Below are 26,902 nucleotides of genomic sequence, written 5' to 3'. Positions count from 1 at the left end.
AATTTAGTTTGTAATTTTCTGGTTCCTTGATACCAGAAGGGCTAAATCTATTTCCTCATTGGATATCTGTGACTAAATCAAAACTATATGACCAATGATCACATATGTGTACACAACAAATAATAACAACACTTCTTGGAAGACAGGATGACACACAGCTGATAGTGACCTCATAGACATGGCAGGGAACTACTTCATTTTACTGTTCCATCACATCTCACACGTGATGATTTGCATGCGTCGTAATATGTTATTTTTACTACGTCGTATGTGAGAGTAATTGTTCTGGTGCAGGTCATCAGTGTGTCAAACTGCCCCGATACATACCATCAAATGCAAGTAAAAGGTTATATTTCAATAATTAATTAATTAATATAGCCCCATTAAATCATCAAATTTCCTACAAAAAGGTCCTGTTAATTTCTTCTCTCGGACTAATAGTTTGAGGGGAAGCGAGCGAGATAATATGAAGATCTTGCGCATGGTTTTTCAAGGCCAGAGATAACATTGCGGGTTGCATAAAACAACGCCGGTAGGGGCAGATGGATCATATCTATACTTCAGCATTTTCAGGATGGATAGCAAATGAGGGAATTTATAACCTTCTGCATATACTCTACAGTAGAAGGAATACGTGATTAAATTTGTAGGTGATTTGTTGGTGTGCAGAGCTGCCACCTGTGGCAGGACGGGCGGTTCGATAATGTTTTTGCACAGAAGCCACTTAACATTTGGCGCCCCTCCCAACCCTCTTACCTAGAATACTTTCACCCGGGTCGGTTTTCTTACTGATTCTGACACTCGCTGTACTCGAATTTTGCACTTGGACGCCCCTGGAGCCCCCTTCCGGTTGGCGCCCCAAGCGGCCACTACTAACGGTGGTATGTCTCGTCTAAAAACCATACGATTCTGGCGCGTCTGGCGAAGTGTCAGACACTCAACCACCCAAACCGGATGTTACCATTGGGTGAGAGAACTGAAGAACACGCTGGCCAGGGTAGCAGCCCAACATCCTCTTTATCGAGGTATGTGAAGTCAACGTGTGCAATATGTGGTCTTGTGCTGTTTTGCTCAAGGTTAATGCCACAGATATCTTGGAAATACGTACAGCGACCGGCCTAAACATGCCATAAGTTTAACGGATCCCTTCCTAATTACTGGCTATACGAACTTGAACTGATCGTTTTGTGTGCCAATTTGCCCCCAGTGCCGCGTTTTTCCTAATAAAGTCGGAATTTTTCACGAACGTGATACTTCTAAACGGAACAAAATCTTATTTATGATTCCGTACATCAATCTGTAAAAAAAGTAAGCCTTATAGGATGATTTTGTCGCCCGTCTCCCTGTCTGTCCTATTGTTCACAGCCCCTTTTCTCAGGAACTGTTAGACTTATCAAGTTGACATTTATGTCACATGCTGAGGTCTATCGCCCTAGGGCGCTGCAAAAATGTTAGGCTTCTAAGCCAATGCAATCAGAAGATACGGTCATTTATGTCAGTTATTTTGATACTCATTCAAACCTATGAGTGTTTTCTTTCGACATATAATGAAGTTTAGCAGTCCAAGTAAAGGAAAAAAATCTGAAAATTGTTAATTTGCAATTATATCACACAAAAAGAATATTTATTTTGTCATTTGTTTTCCGACTTAAACTTGAAATTAAAACGTATTCGAAGGTCTTGAAATCCCTGGGACCAATGTCTGGCCAGTATCAATGTCGATAACAGGCAAAAATTGTCGAGATCCTCGATCCCCGGTATGGATTAAATGTCTGTACACATAATGAAGTCTGTGCCCGAGTCCTACTCGCACCTGGACATTTTTTATAAAGTGATATCCTCTAAAGCTAGAATTAAAAGATACAAGTCTAAAATTCAATATGTATCCTACTATTTTTAATCCGTGGCAGTAGTAGAACTGAGCTAGGTCAGAACAGGACGACCATAGATAACGTCACAGCAATATTGCGAGACCAATCGCAGTCTCCATGTACGACGATCCTTCCGATATCTAGTTTCCACAATTTCTGGTTCAAAAATGGTTCAAATGGCTCTGAGCACTATGGGACTTAACACCTATGGTCATCAGTCCCCTAGAACTTAGAACTACTTAAACCTAACTAACCTAAGGACATCACACAACACCCAGTCATCAGGAGGCAAAGAAAATCCCTGACCCCGCCGGGAATCGAACCCGGGAACCCGGGGCGTGGGAAGCGAGAACGCTACCGCACGAGCACGAGCTGCGGTCCACTTTCTGCTATACCTTCCTGCTTTGCACAAGACATAGCACTATCTTTTCACAAACAATCAAAATGCGAATGCCATTTTTAGTGAGGAACCCACAGCGCAATCTTGCCGTATATACAGAATACACAGGGGTTGGAAAAAGTATGGGAACACCGAATACACAACACATTAACATGTGTCATACGTAATAGGAAACCCGTAGGTATCCCAGACAACTTCTAGTCGTCTCGAAATGGATAAATATACACTCCTGGAAATGGAAAAAAGAACACATTGACACCGGTGTGTCAGACCCACCATACTTGCTCCGGACACTGCGAGAGGGCTGTACAAGCAATGATCACACGCACGGCACAGCGGACACACCAGGAACCGCGGTGTTGGCCGTCGAATGGCGCTAGCTGCGCAGCATTTGTGCACCGCCGCCGTCAGTGTCAGCCAGTTTGCCGTGGCATACGGAGCTCCATCGCAGTCTTTAACACTGGTAGCATGCCGCGACAGCATGGACGTGAACCGTATGTGCAGTTGACGGACTTTGAGCGAGGGCGTATAGTGGGCATGCGGGAGGCCGGGTGGACGTACCGCCGAATTGCTCAACACGTGGGGCGTGAGGTCTCCACAGTACATCGATGTTGTCGCCAGTGGTCGGCGGAAGGTGCACGTGCCCGTCGACCTGGGACCGGACCGCAGCGACGCACGGATGCACGCCAAGACCGTAGGATCCTACGCAGTGCCGTAGGGGACCACACCGCCACTTCCCAGCAAATTAGGGACACTGTTGCTCCTGGGGTATCGGCGAGGACCATTCGCAACCGTCTCCATGAAGCTGGGCTACGGTCCCGCACACCGTTAGGCCGTCTTCCGCTCACGCCCCAACATCGTGCAGCCCGCCTCCAGTGGTGTCGCGACAGGCGTGAATGGAGGGACGAATGGAGACGTGTCGTCTTCAGCGATGAGAGTCGCTTCTGCCTTGGTGCCAATGATGGTCGTATGCGTGTTTGGCGCCGTGCAGGTGAGCGCCACAATCAGGACTGCATACGACCGAGGCACACAGGGCCAACACCCGGCATCATGGTGTGGGGAGCGATCTCCTACACTGGCCGTACACCACTGGTGATCGTCGAGGGGACACTGAATAGTGCACGGTACATCCAAACCGTCATCGAACCCATCGTTCTACCATTCCTAGACCGGCAAGGGAACTTGCTGTTCCAACAGGACAATGCACGTCCGCATGTATCCCGTGCCACCCAACGTGCTCTAGAAGGTGTAAGTCAACTACCCTGGCCAGCAAGATCTCCGGATCTGTCTCCCATTGAGCATGTTTGGGACTGGATGAAGCGTCGTCTCACGCGGTCTGCACGTCCAGCACGAACGCTGGTCCAACTGAGGCGCCAGGTGGAAATGGCATGGCAAGCCATTCCACAGGACTACATCCAGCATCTCTACGATCGTCTCCGTGGGAGAATAGCAGCCTGCATTGCGGCGAAAGGTGGATATACACTGTACTAGTGCCGACATTGTGCATGCTCTGTTGCCTGTGTCTATGTGCCTGTGGTTCTGTCAGTGTGATCATGTGATGTATCTGACCCCAGGAATGTGTCAATAAAGTTTCCCCTTCCTGGGACAATGAATTCACGGTGTTGTTATTTCAATTTCCAGGAGTGTAGATGCTGTAGGGTTTTCAGAGGACCATGTCCTTAAAATAGTGACAAGTTGAGGTGACGATGTTGGCATGTGGATATAGATCAAGCACGCTTCTCTCCAAAGCATACCATGAAGCCTCAATAATACTGACATCTGGTGACTGTGGTGGTCAGGTCAGATGAAACATTTAATTCTAGTGCTTGTAAAAAGAGACCTGGACGATGCAAGGTGTATGAGTAGGAGTCCTGTCGTTTTGGAACACAGCATCGTCATTGGGGAACAAACATTGGGATAGACCTGAGCAGCAAAAATGGTTACATGACCTTTGGCTGTAATGTGACATTGCAGAGTAACCATGGGGCCCAAGGAATAGCAAGATTTGGCAGCTCAAATTTTCCGCGAACTCCAGCCCTGTTTCGCTCTGCCAAAAGATAGTCTAAAACAAAACTCTTCCGAGAAAACGACTTTCTTCCATTGCTTCATAGTTCAGATTGTATGTCTTCGGCACCACGTTTTCAATTTATGGTGCTGTGTATCACTGATGAGTGATTCTGGAATTCCAGCTCGCCTTCCAATTCCCTGCTTATTGTATACCCTTCATGTTGATTTGGTACTTAAAGAGTTTGCGAGTGGGACATTTAATTCTAAACTGACTTTTGCAGCTGCCGTCCTGTTATTTTTGTCACAAACATCTTCAGTCACAATTTATCACGATCACTCGATACACACTTTCGTCCGCGTTGTAACATAGTGGATGATGTTTTTCCACTTTCCGTGTACACGGTGCCCCTGAGAACACCAAACACATTGGCTCCCTTGGTTAGGAAAGCACCCACCATACGAGCACCAACAATTTGCCCTCGCTCGAGTTCACTTAGTTCCCACATAATGTGCACACAATTACACACAACACTGTTCTGACGGCTTGCACTTGCAGTATTGTGGACATTTCAAAGGTGTCGTTTGTGGTCTAATACATCTGCGCAACATGCTCAGGATGTATACCTCTCGGGACAAGCAGGAAAAACAAGGAATTTTTTCATCCAGGAGAAAACCGGGAAAAGCCGAACATTTTTTAGAATTCCGGGAATTTTTCAGTGTTTTAGTTTTGATTTAAGTTTTTTTGTAATTTTAGCTGGTAAGAACTGATACTCTAACGTCTGTCAACATGAAAATGCGACAGAGACTTTAGGATGAAGACTGTGCAATACATGAAATGGAAATGAGCGTTTGGCGTCATTGGCTGGGAGTCCCCTTGCGGGGCAGATCCGACCGCCTTGGTGCAGGTCTTCTTACAGTCGGTGCCACACTGGGAGACCTGCTCGCCGGATGGAGAATAAATGATGGTGTTCAGGACAACACAACACGCAGTCCCTGAGCGGAGAAAATCTCCGACCCATCCGGGAATCGAACCCGGGCCCATAGAACAGTAATCCGTCACGCCGACTACTCAGCTATCGGGGCGGACTGTGCATAACCACGAACTGCTTACGAAGAGCGTGACGTCACAATTGTTTGCACAAGGTTCGTCTGAGCACTTTCCAGCGAGCTCACGCGCATTTGCCGTGAGAGCTTGAACCGAAGAGGAAACAGCAAAATCACTAATAGCCACACTTCCAGTAGCCAGAATCTGGAGACGGTACTGCTCATACGTGACTCAACCATGGATGCACATGAGCGCGCTGGAAAGTGCTGTTGCCGGAAGCCATCAAGTGAATTAAAATACATTCACATAATCACGGACGACTAAAACACATTGTTAGTTTGTTCTCTGATTTTATTTTAATTCCATGTTTTTGGCTGTCAAGCATTAAGCGCCTTGCAGAACAATGAATTTGTTATTGTCGGTTTGCTAAAGAAATTTGGCTTTTATTAATCTTTTCCGCAGAGCCAGTCAATTTAATTGAAACGAAGTGTTTCAGTTCAAACTATTAGCTAGTTTCAACTGCTCGCTCAATTTCAAGTGCACGTTTTCATCTCCTGGCACGTATGGCATTATGCAAAAATAAAGAACCTAACATCAGAGAGTACAATACTGGTACTCCAACAGCCACGCGGGATTAGTCGAGCGGTCTCAGGCGCTGCAGTCATGGACTGTGCGGCTGGTCCCTGCGGAGGTTCGAGTCCTTCCTCGGGCATGGCTGTGTGTGTTTGTCCTTAGGATAATTTAGGTTAAGCAGTGTGTAAACTTAGGGACTGATGGCCTTCGCAGTTAAGTCCCATAAGATTTCACACATATTTGAACATTTTGCTACTCCAAGAAAATTTACGTCCCGAGAAACCACACTGAAAAGCTAACTACCATGTAGGGGCCTACTTCATTGTGAATCTGGACATACGAATGTGCACTTTAAGTCGAATTATGCATTTTAGTATGGTTTACCAAATTACGATGCTCTTGGAACAGCCTCTGATGTCCTGTTTCTTTTATGACGTAATGCAAGTTAATGGTTCATACGTGCGAACATACGGTCTTCCTACGTCATCGTAGTTGTGCACTCGCAGTAACGCCTGTTTTCTGACGCTCTCTGGCAGCTGCTGAAACGAACCTGTTTCTAACAGGTCGCGGGAGATATTTCGAATGATTGTTTGAGAAGCGTTAGTTTCAAAGTACATTTCCTTTTACACGAGATGAATCATGTTACATATGAGAATGTTGGATGAATTTCTTAAATCACAGAGCGTTTGACTCTCATTTAAAACTTAACATTTTGAGGTCCAGCCACTTAGAAAAAATTCGAGCCCAGAAGACCAGACATTTATTGCATGATTTAAAATTTTACTGGCATATTTGTGCGATGTATCTTAGTGACCAACATTATATGCATACTATATGCACACTATGTATATTAATTTAGCCGGCCGTGGTGACCGAGCGGTTCTAGGCGTTTCAGTTCGGAACCGCGCGACTGCTACGGTCGCAGGTTCGAATCCTGCCTCGGGCATGGATGTGTGTGATGTCCTTAGGCTAGTTAAGTTTAAGTAGTTCTACGTCTAGGGGACTGATGACCTTAGAAGTTAAGCCCCATTGTGCTCAGAGCCATTTGAACCATTTTTTTATATTAATTTAAACCTACTAACTTTTCTTATTTGTGTGTTCCCGCTACTTAACAGTGATGTTGCTATTTACTGACTACATAACATGTCCTAAGCTCTGAATATCTGCTGTCATCGACTGGCGAGATTACCTGAAATGAGCTATGATGTCCATCTCGATCTCAATGTTTCGGAAACTAACGTGCTGTGTTTGGTGGAATTCGAATTTATATTTACGTAGTACTAAAATATGCAGCTTTTTTTTTTTTTTTTTCGGGCCGGCCGCGGTGGTCTAGCGGTTCTGGCGCTGCAGTCCGGAACCGCGGGATTGCTACGGTCGCAGGTTCGAATCCTGCCTCGGGCATGGGTGTGTGTGATGTCCTTAGGTTAGTTAGGTTTAAGTAGTTCTAAGTTCTAGGGGACTGATGACCTAAGATGTTGAGTCCCATAGTGCTCAGAGCCATTTGAACCATTTTTTTTTCGGAGATTTCAAAGCTGGTGTATAAAATCTTAACCATTCATAGGATTGATACGTTTTACAGTCCCGATGGAAAGTATACTGCCACTTGACAAGGAAAAAGTGTATTTTCACCGGGGAAAAAGTGTATTTTTAACCGGGAAATTCGGGAAAAACCCTGGAATTTTTTTTCCTTGTCCGCTTGCACACCCTGAATGCTAGCGTGGCTAGCATCTGCAGTTATGTTCAAGCATGTAATTCTCGCGGTTTCTCCGTATCTTCTACAACCCCTTGTGAGTGGAGTTACTGATACTTCTTTCATGTTCTTGCATTAAAATGCTGTCATTTGCACACCGAAGTCTGTACTGCACATCGCGTCAGTTTGACGCTTATTTGCCGGCCGAGGTGGCCGAGCGGTTCTAGGAGCTACAGTCTGGAACCGCGCATGCCTCGGGCATGGATGTGTGTAATGTCCTAAGGTTAGTTAGGCTTAAGTAGTTCTAAGTTCTAGGGGACTGATGACCACAGATGTTAAGTCCCATAGTGCTCAGAGCCATTTGAACCACTTTTTTACGCTTATTGTTCAAATAACTTAGAGGAATGCAGCCGGGTGAAGTCACGCAAGTTATATGAATATTTTAGACGCCAAGAGAAACAGAGTTTTCACACTGACTTCGTTGCTTGCACTCTTCATGTCGTTCCATGAAATTTTAATGGCCAGCAGTACGCATTTCCGTATTCTTAAGCGTTCGTGTATAGCCGTGTACCCAATCTCAAAGTTAGTTTTAATTGCTTTTATCTGTCTCGGTGCTGCACATCTCACTAACGTTGGTGTAGCGGAAAGCAATATGTCGTCCAGCAATGCACCAGATTTATAGACAATCCCTGTCACACATTTGGGCTCCGCGTCGGCGAATTAGCATACTCGCATTTCGGCATCGGTGGAGACGCGGCCACGTGTGTTGGCAAGCAGAGGGTGGAGCAGCGCCGTGATGTGTGTATGAAGGCGCTGGCGCCTGGTCGCGCCGCGGCCCGCGGGCCATAACTCAGCCGGCGCCGCGTCAGCTACACGGACTGGGAGGCGCCGCATCCGTCTTCGTTGCGCAGCGAACCGCAGCCTCAGCGCGGCCGGGCCTGCGGCCGTGTCACGCGTCCCGCGCTGCGCCGCCCTCATAGCGCGCGTGGCAGCGCCGCCGGGCCGACACCCGCGCCGCTGTGCCCCCTGGAACGTCAGTTACGCCCGCAGTCGATCCACTGTTGTCGTTATTACTGCAGCTGTCGTGTTCCGTCCGAAGCCAGTTCTGATGTAGCTCTCGGCGCTGGTCTAGTCTCTGCGACCTACACTGAAATGACAAAAGTCGTGGGTTACCTCATATCGCGTCGAACCTCCTTTTCTCCAGCACAGTGCAGCAGCTAGACGTGGCATGGACTCCGCAGGTCATTGGAGGGTACCTTAAAGAAATATTGAGGCAACGGCCTTGCCGCAGTGGATACACCGGTTCCCGCGAGATCACCGAAGTTAAGGGCTGTCTGGCGTGGCCGGCACTTGGATGGGTGACCATCCAGGCCGCCATGCGCTGTTGCCATTTTTCGGGGTGCACTCAGCCTTGCGATGCCAATTGAGGATCTACTCGACCGCATAGCAGCGGCTCCGGTTAAAGAAAACCATCTTAACGACCGGGAGAGCGGTGTGCGGACCACACGCCCTTCCTATCCGCATCCTCACCCGAGGATGACACGGCGGTCGGATGGTTCCGATGGGCCACTATGTGGCCTGAAGACGGAGTGCTACAGAAATATTGAGCCGTGCTGCGTCCATAGCCCTCCAGGCCTGCGAAAGTGTTGCCGGTGCACGAATTTGCGCACGAACTAATCTTTCGATTATGTCCCATAAATGTTCAATGTGGTGCATATCGAGAAATCTAGGTAACCAAATCATTCGCTCAAATTGTCCGCAGAATTCTTCAAATCAATATCGAACAATTGTGGACCCAATGAGATGACACCGTTATTTGGTAATATCAGGTCCATGAACGGCTGCAAATGATTTCGAAGTAGCCGAACATATCAAGTACCAGTCAATGATCGGGTCAGGGGACCCATGTAAACACAGCACATACTGTTACGTAGACAGCCAGCCGGTGTGGCCGTGCGGTTCTGGGCGTTTCAGTCGGGAACCGCTTGAACGCTACGGTCGCAGGTTCGAATCGCGTGTCGGGCATGGATGTGTGTGATGTCCATAGGTTAGTTAGGCTTAAGTAGTTCTAAGTTCTAGGGGACTGATGACCACAGATGTTAAGTCCCATAGTGCCAGAGCCAATTGAACCATTTTTGTTAGGGAGACACCACCAGCGTACACAGTGCCTTGTTGACAACTTGGGTCCAATGACTTGGCAGGGTTTAGCTCTGAGCACTATTGGACTTCACATCTGAGGTCATCAGTCCCCTAGAACTTAGAACTACTTAAACCTAACCAAACTAAGGACATCGTAGCGGTCTCGCTGTTACAGTCTGAAGCGCCTAGAACCGCTCGACTACTCCGGACGGCTTGGCAGGGTTTAAATAGCTCAAATGGCTCTGAGCACTATGCTGCTTAACATCTGAGGTCATTAGTGCCCTAGAACTTAGAACTACTCAAACCTAACTAACTTAAGAACATCACACATATCCATGCCTGAGGTAGGATTCGAACCAGCGACCTTAGCGGTCGCGACTGAAGTGCCTAGAACCGCTCGGCCACTTCGGCCGGTGACTTGACAGGGTCTGCGTCACACTCGAACCATACCATACCAATAGCTATCAGGACTCATCTGACCAAGCCACCGTTTTACAGTTGTCTAGGGTCCATCCGATATGGTCTCGAGCCTAGGAGAGGCGCTGCAGGCGATGTCGTGCTGCTAGCAAGGGCACTCGCGTCGGTCGTCTGCTACCATAGCCTATTAACGGCAGGTTTAGCCGCAGTGCCCTTAAGAGATACGCCCGTCGTACGTCCCACAATGATTTCTGTGGTTATTCCACGCAGTGTTGCTTGTCTGTCAGCACTGAGAAATCTACACAAACGCCACTGCTCTCGGTCGTTACGTGAAAGCCGCCGGCCATTGCGTTAGCCGAGGTGAGAGGTAATGCCTTAAATTTAGTATTTTCGGTACGTTCTTCACGCCGTGGATCTCGGAATATTGAATTTACATGCGATTTACGAACCTGAATTCCCGATGCGTCTACCTCCAACTAACATTCCGCGATCAAAGTCCGTTAATTCCCGTCGTGCGGCCATAATCACATCGGACGCTTTTTCACACGTATCACCTGAGTACAAATGACAGCTCTGCCAACGCAGTGCCATTTTATTACTTGTGTATGCAATACTATCGCCATTTGTGTTTGTGCATATCGCTATCCCATGACTTTCGTCAGCTCAGTGTGCATCGCTTCCTACCTGCTTACTACACTGTTGGTTTTTAAAATTGTAAGACCATGAAGATGGTATACAACAAACGTCAAACTCTCAAGAAGCTTACAATATATTTGGATATGCTAATGACTATCATTTGATCTAAATCGCAAGGAGTAGGTAGGAATTCACTCTGTACACAGAGTGTCTCAGGAGCAACGATGCATATCCAGGTATGTGACACGAACGCTCATTTGCAGCAAGAAACTTCATGTGGACATGTACCCTATTTCGAATGGTTTCCGGGATAGAACACATTTAGTGTACGTTTGTTTTCGGGACAGTGGCGCACACGTATGTGTCTTAACCCATCTAACCTATTTCACAATGTATGTTAGCCCAACCAACCTCATTGCTTTGGACCTCTTTGCTCGGGATGTCTTTCTGCTATTAAACTAACGCCTTGAATGAGCAGTTGTGAATGGTAAGCCGTGTGTGAAGTAATGCGAGGAATTGAGGGCGCATCAGAGAGAGTCGTCGCTTAACTGTGTTTGCACACACTCTGGCTAATATGCCGTACATCTAAATTAATGAAGAATGTGCAGATATGTTTTATGTTTATGGCCTCTGGGTTGGTACCGTTCCTGCTGCAGTCGAAAAATACCGTCGGCGCTTTCCGATACGTCGAATTCCTACGTAGACTTTTAGCAGAGTTTCCAGAACACTGAGTGAAACAAACATTCTTCCAAGTTCCCAGTTTCCTTCTGAACGTTGTTCAACAGCCTGTGCGGGGACAGAAAGTCGTTGTTGAAGCGGAGCAGCGTAGTGCTACCACCAGTACACGGCGACTTTCTGCACGTATCAGTGTCCCTCGAACACGTTCCCATTAATACGGTTAACTGATGAAACCACGTTTACAGGAAAAGTGATCAACAAAACACCTAATAACCAACGATGGACGCACGAAAATCACTGTGCTACAATGGAAACAAATTTCCAAGTCAGTTTTTCTATCAGTATATGGTGTAGCATGACCGGTCCAGTCATTTCAGATGAGTGAATGACGGATGCGAATGATTTGCATGTTATGTTTGTTGGACACCCTGAGGAGATTCCTTTGGCGACGCAAACTACAATGTAGGTTACTTCCAGCATGACGGAGTCACTCCACATTTTACCAGACGTTTGAGGGAACATTGTACGATACTTAACGTAATCGCTGGATTGGTCATTACAGTATAGTTAACTGGCCACCAAGATCGCCAGACCTTACGCCATTAAATTATTTTTCATGGGGATAGATGTCTGAGGTGAACAAACGAAAGATGAATACCCGAAATGAACTGCTTGGTCGCACAATGGACACTGTTGCCCCCATTAGCCAACGTGCGTAGCCACTCGGAAAATCAACGCAGTATGTTCTCCCAACACAGTGTGTTCTACGAAGGGTGGGTATGTGCACTGAAGTTGACAGTGAGATATTTGAACATTTATTGTGAATTGTACAACAGTTCTAATGTCACGTGCACGACAATGCTTAGAGGTTCAAATGGCTCTGAGCACTATGGGACTCAACATCTTAGGTCATAAGTCCCCTAGAACTTAGAACTACTTAAACCTAACTAACCTACGGACATCACACACACCCATGCCCGAGGCAGGATTCGAACCTGCGACCGTAGCAGCCCCGCGGTTCCGGACTGCAGCGCCAGAACCGCTAGACCACCGCGGCCGGCAATGCTTAAAGGTGAATATTTTGAAAATAAGTAGTTTCATTTCATACGTTGCAAAACGTGTATTATAATGTTTAATAATATTGTACATGAGTAAACCTGACAATGGGTTGAATAATACAGGAAATAAATAAAAATATACATTAAATGTGTTCTACACTGGAAACCATTCGCAGTAGCGCATATGTACGTATGAAATATTTTTGTTTCAAATGACCATTTCTGTATTGTCTCTGAATACTGACCTTTCTTTTTGAGGCACCCTGTATAATGAAAGATCACATAGCAGCTTTCTCATTCAGAAGTTGCATTGTAATGTTCGTTATTTGTAAGAAGATCTTATTATACATCTTGTAAGATGGAGAAACGTCGTACTATACTTCTTGTAAGATTGAGAAACGTCTACCACGACAGATTAGATCCAACAACGGCAGTATTATAGCTTATCGAGGCTACTTCCGCGATATACACTGAAGTGCCAGAGAAACTGCTATAGGCGTGCGTATTCAAATACAAAGATATGTTAACAGGCAGAATGTGACGCTGGAGTCGGCAACACCTACATAAGACAAGAAGTGTCTGGCGCACTTGTTAGATCGGTTACTGCTGCTACAATGCTAGGTTATCAAGATTTAAGTGAGTTAGAACGTCGTGTTATAGCTGGCGCAGGAGTGATGGGGCACAGCATCTCCGAGGTAGCGATGAAGCGGGGATTTTCCCGTACGACTATTTCACGAGTATACTGTGAATATCAGCAATCTGGTAAAATATCAAATCTCCGAAATCGCTGCAGCCCGAAGAAGACCCTGCAAAAACGGGGCCAACGACGACTGAAGAGAATCGTTCAACGTGATAGAACTGCTACCCTTCCGCAATTTTCTGCAGATTTTAATGTTGTGCCAACAAAAAGTGTCAGCGTGCGAACCATTCAACGAAACATCATCGATATGGGCTTTCGGAGCCGAAGGCGCACTCGTATACCCTTGATGACAGCACAACACAAAGCTTTACGCCTCGCCTGGGCCCGTCAACAGCGACACTGGACTGTTGATGACTGGAAACATGATGCCTGGTCGGACGAGTCTCGTTTCAAATGTATCGAGCGGTTGGACGTGTACGGATACGGATATGGACACAACCTCACGAATCCATGGACCCCGCATGTCGTCAGGGGACCGTTGAAGCTGGGGGAGGATCTGTAAAGGTGTGGGGAGTGTGCAGTTTGAGTGATATAGGACCCCCGATACCCCTAGATATGACTCTAACAGGTGACACGAACATGAGCATGCTGTCTCATCAGCTGCATCCATTCATGTCACTTGTGCATTCCGACAGACTTGAGCAATTCCAGCAGGACAAGTGGTACCCCACATGTCCAGAATTGCTAAGAGTGGTTCCAGGAACAGTCTTCTGAGATTAAACTCTTCCGCTGACCACCAGAGTGTTTAGAGATTAACATTATTGAGCATATCTGGGATGCCTTGCTACGTGCTGTTCAGAAGAGATGTCCACCCATCGTACTCTTACGGATTTATGGGCAGCCCTGCAGGATTCATGGCGTCAATTTTCTCGGGCACTACTTCAGATATTCGAGTCCATGCCAAGTCGTCGTGTAGCGGCGCTTCTGCTGGGCCCTACAGGAATTAGGCAGATGTGCCTGTTTCTTTGGCTCTTCAGTGTAACTTCTCAAGCTGATCGGTATTACACGTCTGTCATGTGAATGTGGAATCGATTGGTTTCAGTAGGGCCATACTCAGTGCCATGCTGGACTTCAGCTGCACCGAGAGGTATATTGTTCGTTGGGCCTAACAGGTTCGTACAGCCACGTAACGTACCTTTAGTCAGAAAATGGGCTAGTTTGCAGCGAGACAAATAATCGCACGTACAGTACGGCGACATCGGTCACTTATTGATCATTGTTACGGCTTCTGTTGACATGGCAGTAGAGAGAGAATCGCGCCGCAGTTGGGTACTTCGTCATCGTTTCTGACGACTCCCGGTTCTGCACATAGCATCGCAATGGACGTTTAATGTATGGAGGCTCCGAGGAGAAGGGGCGTTGTTGTCATATCACCTGGTGTGATAGCGTGGGTTCCAGAGCTACCATGTACCCAGATTAAGGCTAGATTGCCCGATTTTTCTACTGAAAGTCCGACTTCCGATTAAACCTATTACGGATACATAAAAATTTCTATTACTCCAAAACAGTTATTACTTCACATAATATAGTCTGTTCATCATGATAACGCTTAAATTAATAAATAGTCTTGTAGACGTAACTGAGGGTAAAAATTCAGCTATTGGTTCAAAGAAAACAAAGTTATTCTACAAACACCCAGCAGCCGTTACATCGAAATAATCACATTTAGTAACGAGTCAGAAGTAGATCAAAACATATGGATGTTGTTACTGTGTATATTACAGTTTGTGAAATATTTTCACAAATTTACAGGAAAACTAATAAAGCGATAGTGTCGAAAAAAGAGGCAAAATCTGAAACAGAAAACCAAGTTTAATAATGAACAGTGAATGGATTACTAACGGTTTAACAAACCTAAAGATGATTTTAATGCTCACTGTGCCTCTCATATGTCAGTGTGTCAAACGGAGGCGAAAATGACGTTAAAAACGCGACACCACACAGAAGGAGACAACACTCTACTAAGGTCATTGAAAAGCGAGCAATTTTAAGTTAAAATGCAGTGTTCTGCTTCTATTCAAACTAGATTATGTTGAAACTTTCTGGCAGATTAAAACTGTGTGAATGACCAGGATTAGAACCTGCCTTTCGAAGGCAAGTGCTGTAACGACTGAGCTATTCAAGCACGACTCACTACACGCCTCACAGCTGTATTTCGGACAGTACCTCATCTCCATTTTCCAAACTTCACAGAAATTCTGCAGTACATCTTACGGTCAGGCACACAGTTCCAGTCTCTCAGGAAGTTTCAAATCAGCGCACGCTCCGTGCAGAGTGCAAATTCATTCCTGTTTACATTATGTCACCGGTACTGTTCTGATAGTATAAGAACTGAAAGTAGTAATCTAGTAACTGTAGAATACATATATGCGTGTCTGTGTTAATTCTAGCTTTAGATATATTATTTCGAAACAGTTCCCGATTTCGTTGAGTTTTGAAGTATCAGGTTCGTAAAGAGACCCGACTTTATTTGGGAAAAATTCCTGGAAAACTTGCTAGGTGGCTGTGCGTACACAATACGATCACCTCTGGTTCGTTTAGCATGTCATTTGGACAGCAGTCGTAACTTTTCTCAACTGTTAAGACGACTGATTCGCTTTATCTTCGAGGTCTCTGTGACGTAGTCTTTCAATACGAACGCGAGACTGCCTGCTGCCCGAGTTGTCTTTATCTCCCTCGATACATAGACTGTCCGGCTGCTGCCCTGACCAGCTCGATCCCCAGATATCTTTTCCATTAAAAAGCATTTGGTCAGGGGTTAGCGAGAGACGAAAACACCACATGTAAGCAGCTATTATAATGGATGAACTCTGCCATGGAAGTGAAGCAGCATGGAATTACGTAAGCATACCTCTCATCCAAGCTCACTTCGGGTCAATGCACAGTTGTGTACGAGCCGTGTTGCCGCCAGAGGAGCTCTGTGTACTAAATTTCCCGCTCTATACACATACAAATCACCTACAGACATAATCATGTATTCTCCCTACTATAGTGTACGCATTGATTAAGTAAAAATTCGATATTTACTATCCTTCATGGTCTTGTATACTTAATGGCCTATAATTAAGTCTCGTGGCACAACAGTAGCCGTCGATCAGAAGAGAATGTGTAGCAACTCCTCAGTTTACTTTGTATGCACACAGACAAACACACTTACCTTTACACATACAAGTACACTAAGGCTTCGTATTTTTCTCTAGGACATATTGATCAGAATTAAAGGGGAGTCGTATTCAATTAAAGTCTCTCAATACGTGGTAGTGCATGAGTGCTCAAGCTGTTTCGACTGCACGACACAGCGAAGCACAACTTGATAGTATACCAGGTTATGTTTATACTACTTAAGGGGCTCCGGAACGCCCTATACTTGCAATGTTAAAATAACGCTTATAAATTACATCTTTCCTCACAAAGTATTTGAGGTAGGAAGTTGAACTTTTTACAGATTATTTATTGGAATATGGGCTACAACTTAACACAGGGATTTTACAAAATTTTAGTTTAGTTATTAAAGATGATTTTTTTTCAATTGTAATGAAAATTCACACATTTTTTGCAATTTTTTATTTATATATTCAAAAATATACAGTTTTTTGGAAAAAGGCTGTGTTAAATTATGCAGAAGGTACTGTGTAACATTTACTGAAAGTTTGAAACAAATATGTTTGGAAGATCCTTAGAAAACATGTAATTAGTATGAGAAAATAAAAGTTTTGGGAATCGAGCGACAAACATTGGATTAACTTTTTAGCGCATTCCAGGTCCATAGGATGGATTATCTTCATCCTCTGCAAACTCCTCCTCCAGCTTCCTCTTGTTCCTCCTCCTGTTTACTCTTGCTTGTATTTCTAGACTCTTTACAGCCTTGTCTGCAGCCCGAAGGCGTTCCTTGTCTAAAGCAAGCATCGCTCGTACCATGTTAGAACCTATCTTCATTCCCATATTTCTAAATACCTTGCACCTTACAAAGTTGCCAGCCTTCAGAGGATTTCTAATAACTTTACTTTTACTCATTATTATACTTCAACAAAACAGAGACTCAAGAAACAGAATTAATTAAGAATATTTTCGAGAGAACGACAGAGTAAATAAACATGAAACAATCGACAATCACACCAGCGATATATATTGAACCATCACAGGTTAGCCACAACACATACTTTATCTCACACCACTAAAATGTACCTGATGAACACGGACGTTAATAATAACACTATTTGACAGCAGTTTAACAGCGCCGCAGTGGGTCACGCCCATGTAGAACACATTTCAAAAAAAATTTAAAAATAGTTGTAGTCTTCGGAATTGAATAAATTATATATCTATTAAAAGGTAATAGTCTGCAGATTCAGAAAACGCAAAAAAGTAAAAATTGAACTTTTCATGATTTTGAGCCTTTCCGGAGCCCCTTAACCAGGAAAGCTGTAGGACAAGTTAAGGGTCTTCAATGGAAGTGTGCTTTTACCAATATCTGTATTTACTCTTAAGTTGAACAATATGAGACGCAAGTTATTTGCCCTTAACAAAATTTTAATTTTTACTTTTAACTAACACAGAAGTTAATAACAAGCAATTTGCCTTTCGCAGACTCTTATTTCATTTTAAATGTCTCAAGTATTAGACAAAAGTTAGCAGTAAAATAAAACCAATTCAGTATTTAATTAGATTAACAAAATGGGTGAGACCAGCATTATTGGAGGAACACTATGGAAGAAAGACTGTCTAGAGGCTATAGCTCCCAGATACCCTGACGGCCCAGAAATGCCTAAAAATGTTCGAAAAAATGAAAAGAGGGCAGGAAACATTACCCTCTCTGCTACACGAAGGACTTTTAACCTTTACGAAGTTGATACTGGACTGAAACAAAGTTATTTTCGATTGCTCGGTTCGTCCGTTCCCTGAGCGAGCCAAACCGACTAAAACTCATTGGTTGAATCAGATTTTTGGAGAGAAAACAGATGCCATTCTAGAGCTTCTACTGGCGGCAAAACATCCGGCTGTAACAAGCGCGCACAGGGAAGTCAAATCATCACACCCACTTATCTCTAAAGAGTGGCAAGGCCGAAGCGACGTCACATTGGCGCCGCTTGCCGACACACTAAAGGCGATGGTATGCGGCGTCCAGACTGGCACCAAGTCTCGGCCACCCACAATGGGCGGTGTTGGACCTAATATGATTTACTGATGGCTCTCTGCCGCTACAACATACCGCACACTGTCCGGCAGACCACCAATGTTCAAAGGAAAAAAAAAAAAAAAAAAACGCTGCCGCTGAAGTGAATACATATTGCATAGCGATATATGACAGTATTGTCACATACACTGAGGAGGCAAAAATCGTGGCATATCTCCTAATGTCGTGTCGGATCTGCCTTTGCCCGGCGTAGTGCAGTGACTCGACGTGGCATGGACTCAATAAATCGCTGGAAGTCCCCCGCGAAATACTGAGCCAAGCCGCCTCTACAGCCGCCCGTAACAGCGAAAGTCTTGCTGGTGAAGGAATCTGTACACGAACTGACTTCTCTATTATATCCTAAAAATGAGTGGCTCAAAATGCTCTCGAAGTAGCCGAACGTAGCCATTTCCAGTCAATGAACGGTTCAATGTAAACACAGCCCATAGCATTATGAAGCCACCTCCAGCCTCCAAAGTACCTTGTTGACAGTGGGTTCACGGCTTCGTAGGGTCTGTGCCACACTCGAACCCTACCATCAGCTCTTTCCATCGGGTCTCGTGTGACCAGGAGGTGGTTTTCAAGTCGTCTAAAGTCCAACCGATATTGTCCTGAGTCGAGGAGAGGCGATGTCATGCTGTTAGCAAATGCACTCGCGTCGATCATCTGCTGCCGTAGCCCATTAACACCAGACTTCGCCGCACTCCCCTTAGTGGATATGGTCGTCGTACGTCCCACATTGATTTCTGCTGTTATTTCACGCAGTGTTGCCTGTCTGTTAGCACTGAAAACACTAAGCAAACGCCGCTGCTCTCGGTCGTTAAGTGAAAGGTGTCAGTCACTGCATCGTTCGTGGTGGTAATTCCTGAAATTTTGTATTCTTGGCACACTTGAAATTTTGGATCTCGGAATACTGCATTATCTAACGATTCTCGAAATGCGTCTTCCTCCAACTGTCATTCCGCAATCAAAGTCTGTGAATTCCCGTCCAACAGATCCGCCAATGCACTGCCCTTTTTACCTTGTGTACGCGATACTATCGCCATCTGTATATTGCATATCGCTTGCACATAACTTACGTCACCTCAGTGTAATTAAAAATAGTCCCTGCCCCCTGTTCTGACCAAGGTTTTAAGGTGCTTTCCTTGCCTGTAAATCAAATGCCAGAACTGGCACTCACCTCCTAAATCCATCCATCTGGGATTCCCTCTGATCCACAACCAGATCATCCAGTGTTTGGTTGAATAGACCCTAGGTCCACAAGAGACCAAAACGCGAAGAGACGAATGTGCATTTTGGAGGAATAATTGAAAAGCACATACAAACAACTCATGCCTTGATCCCGCTCCACAACTCGTCCCCCAACCCCCTCTCCCCACAAACAAAAGTCCATCCATTACATCTGAGGTTATTCCTTGAGGCATCTGGATTGTTTCTTTAACGCTTACCTTCCTTTAGTCAGATTGTGCCATTAATTTCTTTTCTCACTCCCTCAATTCACTACTTTGTTATCGCTTATTTTATCTGCCCACCAAATCTTAGGCATTCTCTTGTAACACTATATTTCAAAAGTTTCTATTTTCTTCTTGTACGTACCGCATATCACCCTTGTTTTGCTTCCTTATACGTCTACATCCACATAAATACTTTCAAAAAGGTCTCCGACATTTCTCTTCTTCAGCAAACTTTCCTTGCTACTATTAGTATACATTCTACATCTTCTTTACTTCTCCTGCCGTCAGTTATTTTGCTGGCGTAGTAACAAAACTCGTCCACTATTTTTATTGTCTTGTTTCCCAATCTAATTTCCCCAGTCTAGCCTGATGTACTTTATCCACACTGAGTTACGCTTGTTTAACTTTTGTTGATTTTTTTATCATAACCCCCCTTCAAGACATTACCCATTCCGTTTAAGTAGTCTTCTAAGTCTTTTTACAATGTCATAAGAAAACCTTAAAGTTTTTTTTTGTCTTCGCTGAACTTTAATTCATTTCTGAAACATCACATCAGTTTTATTTATTGCTTGTGCTGTATGCAAATTGTTAACAATAGACGTAGGAGCCGTCCAATTTGTGCTGACATCATAGAACAAAAGAAAATTAACTGCTCTTACAAGTCGAGTCTTCTGTTGTGAGATGCAAGTAAATAGGTATGCCGGGTGATCAAAAAGTCAGCATAAATTTGAAAACTTAATAAACCACGGAATAATGTAAATAGAGAGGTAAAAATTGACGCACATGCTTGGAATGACATGGGGTTTTATTAGAACAAAAAAAAAAAAAAAACATATTGCTAGACGCGTGAAAGATCTCTTGCGCGCGTCGTTTGGTGATGATCGTGTGCTCAGCCGCCACTTTCGTCATGCTTGGCCTCCCAGATCCCCAGACCTCAGTCCGTGCGATTATTGGCTTCCGGGTTACCTGAAGTCGCAAGTGTATCGTGATCGACCGACATCTCTAGGGATGCTGAAGGACAACATCCGACGCCAATGCCTCACCATAACTCCGGACAAGCTTTACAGTGCTGTTCACAACATTATTCCTCGACTACAGCTGTTGTTGAGAAATGATGGTGGACATATTGAGCATTTCCTGTAAAGAACTTCATCTTTGCTTTGTCTTACTTTGTTATGCTAATTATTGCTATTCTGATCAGATGAAGCGCCATCTGTCGGACATTTTTTGAACGTTTGTATTTTTTTTTTTTTTGTTCTAATAAAACCCCGTGTCATTCCAAGCATGTGTGTCAATTTATACCTCTCTACCTACATTATTCCATGATTTATTCAGTTTTCAAATTTATACTGACTTTTTGATCACCCGATATTTTGTTCGTAGATCTACGAAAGGTGTTTGAAACTCTACCATACTCTCAACAGCAAACTAAAGTGCGCTTATACGGACAATATTCACGAATATGTCACTGGCTTGAAGAATTTTTTACTCATAGAACGTAACATGCTACACTGGATAGCGAATTCTCAACGGTAACGAAAGTAATCACGGGCATCACAAAGGATGCTTAATGGTAACGCTTTACGCGTATATCGGTCGCTGAGGTGGATAGAGCGTCTGCCATGTAAACAGGAGATGCCAGGTTCGAGTCCCGGTCGCAGCACACATTTTCAACTGTCCCCGTTGACTTATATCAACGCCTGTATGGAGCTATGGGTATTCATTTCACTGTCGCATCTACATACATACTCCGGTAGCCAACATACGGTGCGTGGCGGAGGGTATCCTGTAACATTACTACTTGTTTGCTTTCCTGTTCCACTCGCATATAGTTCGATGGAAAAAAAGACTATCTATATGATACAGTATAAACCCTAGCAGTACAGCTCTGAATCGCTTGGACGTCTTCGTTGAGTATGACCTTGCGCGGATTCCAAACACTCGAGGAGTACTCAAGAACCACCAATGTGATATAAACTAAGCTCTTATGACAGTGACTGCTTGATATTTCAAGCAAGATAACACGTTGAAATAAATTGTAAGCGATAAAGCAAATATTCCGACTACTGCAAAACAGGCACACAACTACCAAACATTCCTAATATTTACGACAAGGACAACAGTGTCAGCAAACTGCTGGAGTCAGGCAAAAAATAATTCAGCCATTAATAACAACACTGTTGGACACGAAGGAACTCAACAGCACATTTCTCTCATGTATCCAGTTTGGGAGGGACCGCGAAGATAAACCAATAGCAGTCGTAAATTTTACGGTTGTTTAGTACCGAATTTTGTACACTTTTACATCAACCATAATGGGTTATCTATAAGACACTGTAACATCCATATTTAAAAATCGTAGAAAACTAACTAATTGTTTTTCGAGGTACTATCTTAAGATAAAAATACATGCCAAATGTTCCGTACGAACTGGAAGTCTTCCATTTCACTTTAGAGATTCGATAGATTTTTGTAGTGGCTTTTTGCAATAAATGAATTCCCTAAGTCGCTGTTTGAAACGACGTTCTGCACCTGTAGGAAATCGGCTTCATCAGCAGTAAAGGAGCACATCGCCGCGTTCTCCTCACGTTTCATTAAATCCCCAGCTTCCAGGATTCATTTTTCTAAAATTGCTTTTCTTATATAAATATACTTCCAGAGAAGGAAATGCGCTCCATTACATCTCGTCAGCACTCGTCCAAAATAAACGTCTCAGATAACGAAATTACAGGCCTCATTTACGTAATATGTATGAAGCTCTTGTCAGTCAAAAACAAACTGAATTCCTGAGCAAGCGGAGACGCGTTCTCTTTTTCTTCCCTATCTCCAGACGTTGCGAAATTTTATAATCAGTCGTAGAAAGAGCGTGACAGGCAAACCACCCCTTCCCCTCACCTCCCCCTTTATTATGGGACATTCTTTTTGCAGCGCGGCGGCAGACGAGTCGGATGAAGATGGGAAGGGACCGAGATTAAATTTTCGGGACATAATTCCACAGGAAGAGGAAGACGCAAAAGGAGGCGGGACGAGCCGGCGGTACCGTTGGGAATTCCTTCCCGCGCTCCGTTTATACAAACTCCGAGGAGGAAGCGAAATCTTAATAATTCCGCCATAAACATTGGAGACGGAGGGTGTAATGAGTATTTGCTTTCGCATTCCCCTCGTGAAGTGCAGTTTCAAAAATTTCTTTTCCAGGATTCCTACAACAGCGCGCGAATAGACGATGCTATTCGGAGGGAGAATAGTGTCCCCAAAATTCAAATTTACATGGTAAACTTACATTGTAACTTAGCAGTATGTCACTCAGGCGCACATCGATATTTATTTGAGAAATTTTAAGAGTAGCCATTGTTTTATGTTTCCTTTTCCCTTTTTCTTGTCTTGCATTACGTAAAAGACATGTATTTCGCTTCAGTATAATTCTGTTCAACGTATAAACTGATATGTTTCTCTTCATACATATAATTTCATTAATCATGGTCTAGCAAGTCACATATCAATGCGCGGACCTCTACGCTGTAAAATATAAAGCAAAATTCTACCTTAAGAACCTAAAATATGAAATTTATTGAGAAATTCTCTGTGTTTTTCGATGATGGCCCCATCTGCGAAACTAGTTAAGGTGAACTAAATTACTAATGCATAAGGTACAGCCGGTTGCAATCTATTCTTTAATGATATTTAGTGAAGTATATTTTTTGCAACTATTGATAGTAGGGACACACAGGTGATGAATTTAATTAGCTACAAGTTGGAGTCAGTTTTATCTCCTTGGTGTTCACGTCGTTCGAAATATTATAATTTTCTATTATATTTGTGCTTTTATGTCTCCAAGTGTCCAGAGATCAGACTCACCTGTAGAGAAATGTGTGCTAGTTGTATTTAGGCTCTGTAGGGAGAGAGGTCTACACCAGAATTACTATGTATAATACCATTACTTTTAACCAAAAATATGGAAGACCAAATATATACTCAATTTAGAAGGACTTTTAGATACCGATACACCTATAACCACATTTTGTTTAGGCTGTTGCCATTATTATTATTATTATTATTATTATTATTATTTTGTTATTATTAATAGCAGCAGTAGTATTATTCATACTATCATTACATACATTCAAATTTTGTCTCAACTTTCAGTTCTATTACTATCACTTTACTACTTATTATCGTATTAAAATTATCATTCCTTAAGTAACTACTATGTAAAGTTATATGTATAAAATCCTGATCTTACATAACAGAAGGCCTGTAAGCCGTAAACTGATTGGGTTGTCGTTTGGTCTTCAGTGCGAAAACTCGTTAGATGCAACTCTCCTACTGTATCCTGTGCCAGCCTCTTCATCTTCAAATAAGGAACCTTCATCATTCTGGATCTGCTTACTGTACACATCTCTTTGTATCTTGGTCTCCCTCTACGATTTTTGCCCTCCCACCCCTCCATCTCCCCCCCCCACCCGCCCCCCACCCTCCCACCCACGGAAGCACGCACGCACACACGCAAACACACACACACACACACACACACACACACACACACACACACACACACACACACACTTCCCTCCAGTACTAAATTGGTGATCACTTGATGTATCAGTGTCTTATCAACCGGTATCTTTATCTAGCCAGGTTGTGCCACAAATTTCTTTTCTCCACAACTCTATCAGGTACCTCCTCATTAGTTACGTGCTCTATTCACCTTATCTTCAGCGTGTTTCTGTAACACCACAGTTCAAAGGCTCTTGTTCCCTTCTTGTCTAACCTTTTTGTCGTTCACATTTCACTTCCATACATGGCTACACACCATACAACTACATTCAGAAAAGACTTCCTGACACTAAAATTAATTTTCGATGTTAACAAAATTATCTTCTTCAGAAACGCTTGTCTTGCCATTGCGAGTCTACATTTTACATCCTCTCTACTTCGGTCATCATCAGTTACTTTGCTGCCCTAATAGCAAAACTCAAATGGTTCAAATGGCTCTGAGCACTATGGGTCTCAGCTGCTGAGGTCATAAGCCCCATATAACTTAGAACTACTTAAACCTAACTAACCTAAGGACATCACACACAGCCATGCTCGAGGCAGGATTCGAACCTGCGACCATAGCGGTCGCGCGGTTCCAGGCTGTAACGCCTAGAACCACTCCACCACTCCGGCCAGCAGCAAAACTCATCTACTACTTTTAAGTGTCTCGTTTCCCAATCTAATTCCCTTAGCATCACCTGATTTAATCCGCCTACATTCCATTATCATTGTTCCACTTTTATTGATGTTCACCTCATATCTTCCTTTCAAAGACATTGTTCATTCCGATCAACTACTGTTCCAAGTCCTTTCCTGCCACTGACAGAATTAAAATGTTATCGGCACACCTCAAAGCTTTTGTTTTTATAGATAAAAATATAATACACTCTTGGTAACCATGTTCAAAACGGAAGATACGAGCGCTGATTCTCAGAGAGTTAGACAGTATTTTGAAATGAATTATAACTGAGTTCTTCCCCCCTCCCTTTACGGTAGCAACATTTCTACCCGTCGTCAAACGTTAGCTTCTTCTGATCTCGGCAGCATGAACTCGTCAATCTAGTTATAGCAGCAAGCCGATGTTTTACGCTAAGGCAACTTATGAGTTACTGCCGGCAAAGCGAGATCTACGCAACGCCGAGAAAACTTAGCCAGTTTCGAGTGCTCGAGTTGTGCCGTGTAAACGCTCGTGTTTACGCCTTCGCTCCTGTTCCTGTCGTCCTAAATATTACCGGACGCCTCCGGCGGGGCGTGTCGGCGCAAAGTGGCCATTAATAAGGCGGGAGGACGGACGCTAAGTGGCGGGAGCCCTCCTCTGGCAATATGACAGCGGCCTGCGACGCGTGGCGCTATATTTACTCGTCACGGCGTATTATCGCCGCCGGCGCGAGCGCGCGGGAGCAAGATGAATGACGGGCGCATTTCTCTCGTTTCAGATTCCGACGCCGGAGGCGGGCGACCCGACGCCTGTGCCAGCGAGACACGATGACAGACGAGATGATAATCTCGCTAAAGACGGATCTGGCGGCGGCTGCAGATGAATTGCCCTTCTGGGAGACAAAGGAGGCGCCTCGGTGCGGGGAAATTGATGCCGCCCCCTGCGACTCATAATGGGGCGACTGCGCCGGCGGCGGCTCCGGGACCCGGGCACGCCTCAAAAAACTTGGCGGGCGCCAGCCGGCACCTGTGGGCGCCCCTGTTGCTCCCGGCTGCTTCCAGCTCGGCGAACAGCACTCTGAGAGTTTCTCAATAAACTGCTTCAGACTCTAAAATAATAATATCCCCGGTATCCTACAGATAAAGTACATAATTGACTAACCAATTCATACAGTGTAATAGGTATTTACATACAGGAGTTATAAGGATTAAAAGATAAAACTGAATGAAAATTCCAATAGTTCGTTGTAGCTGTATTCAGTTAAGTCGATTAGACACTCACATAACTGGTTTCCCAACTTTTCAATTCCATTTCTGGTGTATATTCTGCTGTATTATATGGTCTAGAGAGTTATTACAAAATTCCGCAGAGTTACAGTTGACGTGTCTTGGCATTTTTGTACTAGGTCTACAACTTTGCTTTCACCGTTTTTTCTCGAAGTTCGGGGCTTTATTGTGAAAAACTTACAAAACAATTATGGTTCATAGTATTGCCCATCGCTGGCCACTGCTTGTTATAAGAGTTGAGGGGTATGAAAGGGAAGCAGTGGTTGGGAAGGGAGTGAGACAGGGTTGTAGCCTATCCCCGATGCTATTCAATCTGTATATTGAGCAAGCAATAAAGGAAAAGAAAGAAAAGTTCGGTGTAGGCATTAAAATCCATGGAGAAGAAATAAAAACTTTGAGGTTCGCCGATGACATTGCAATTCTGTCAGAGACAGCAAAGGACCTGGAAGAGCAGTTGAACAGAATGGACAGTGTCTTGAAAGGAGGATATATGATGAACATTAACAAAAGCAAAACGAGGGTAATGGAATGTAGTCGAATTAAGTCGGGTGATGCTGAGGGAATTAGATTAGGAAATGAGA

The 26,902-nt window shown here is 44.2% G+C and overlaps 1 long non-coding RNA gene across 1 annotated transcript in view; it reads left to right on the top strand.

Moving 5' to 3' along the window:
- The window catches only part of LOC126191528 (uncharacterized), a 575,036-nt gene extending 548,421 nt beyond the window's left edge, over positions 1 to 26,615 (top strand). The window contains exon 4 of the long non-coding RNA XR_007538366.1: positions 25,814 to 26,615. This is a non-coding gene — a long non-coding RNA (uncharacterized LOC126191528). The remainder of the gene's footprint in view (positions 1 to 25,813) is intronic.
- Positions 26,616 to 26,902: the final 287 nt, after the last annotated feature.

The sequence above is a fragment of the Schistocerca cancellata genome, chromosome 6, assembly GCF_023864275.1.
Source record: "Schistocerca cancellata isolate TAMUIC-IGC-003103 chromosome 6, iqSchCanc2.1, whole genome shotgun sequence".
NCBI lineage: Eukaryota > Metazoa > Arthropoda > Insecta > Orthoptera > Acrididae > Schistocerca > Schistocerca cancellata.
This window is presented reverse-complemented; position numbering and strand designations above follow the sequence as displayed.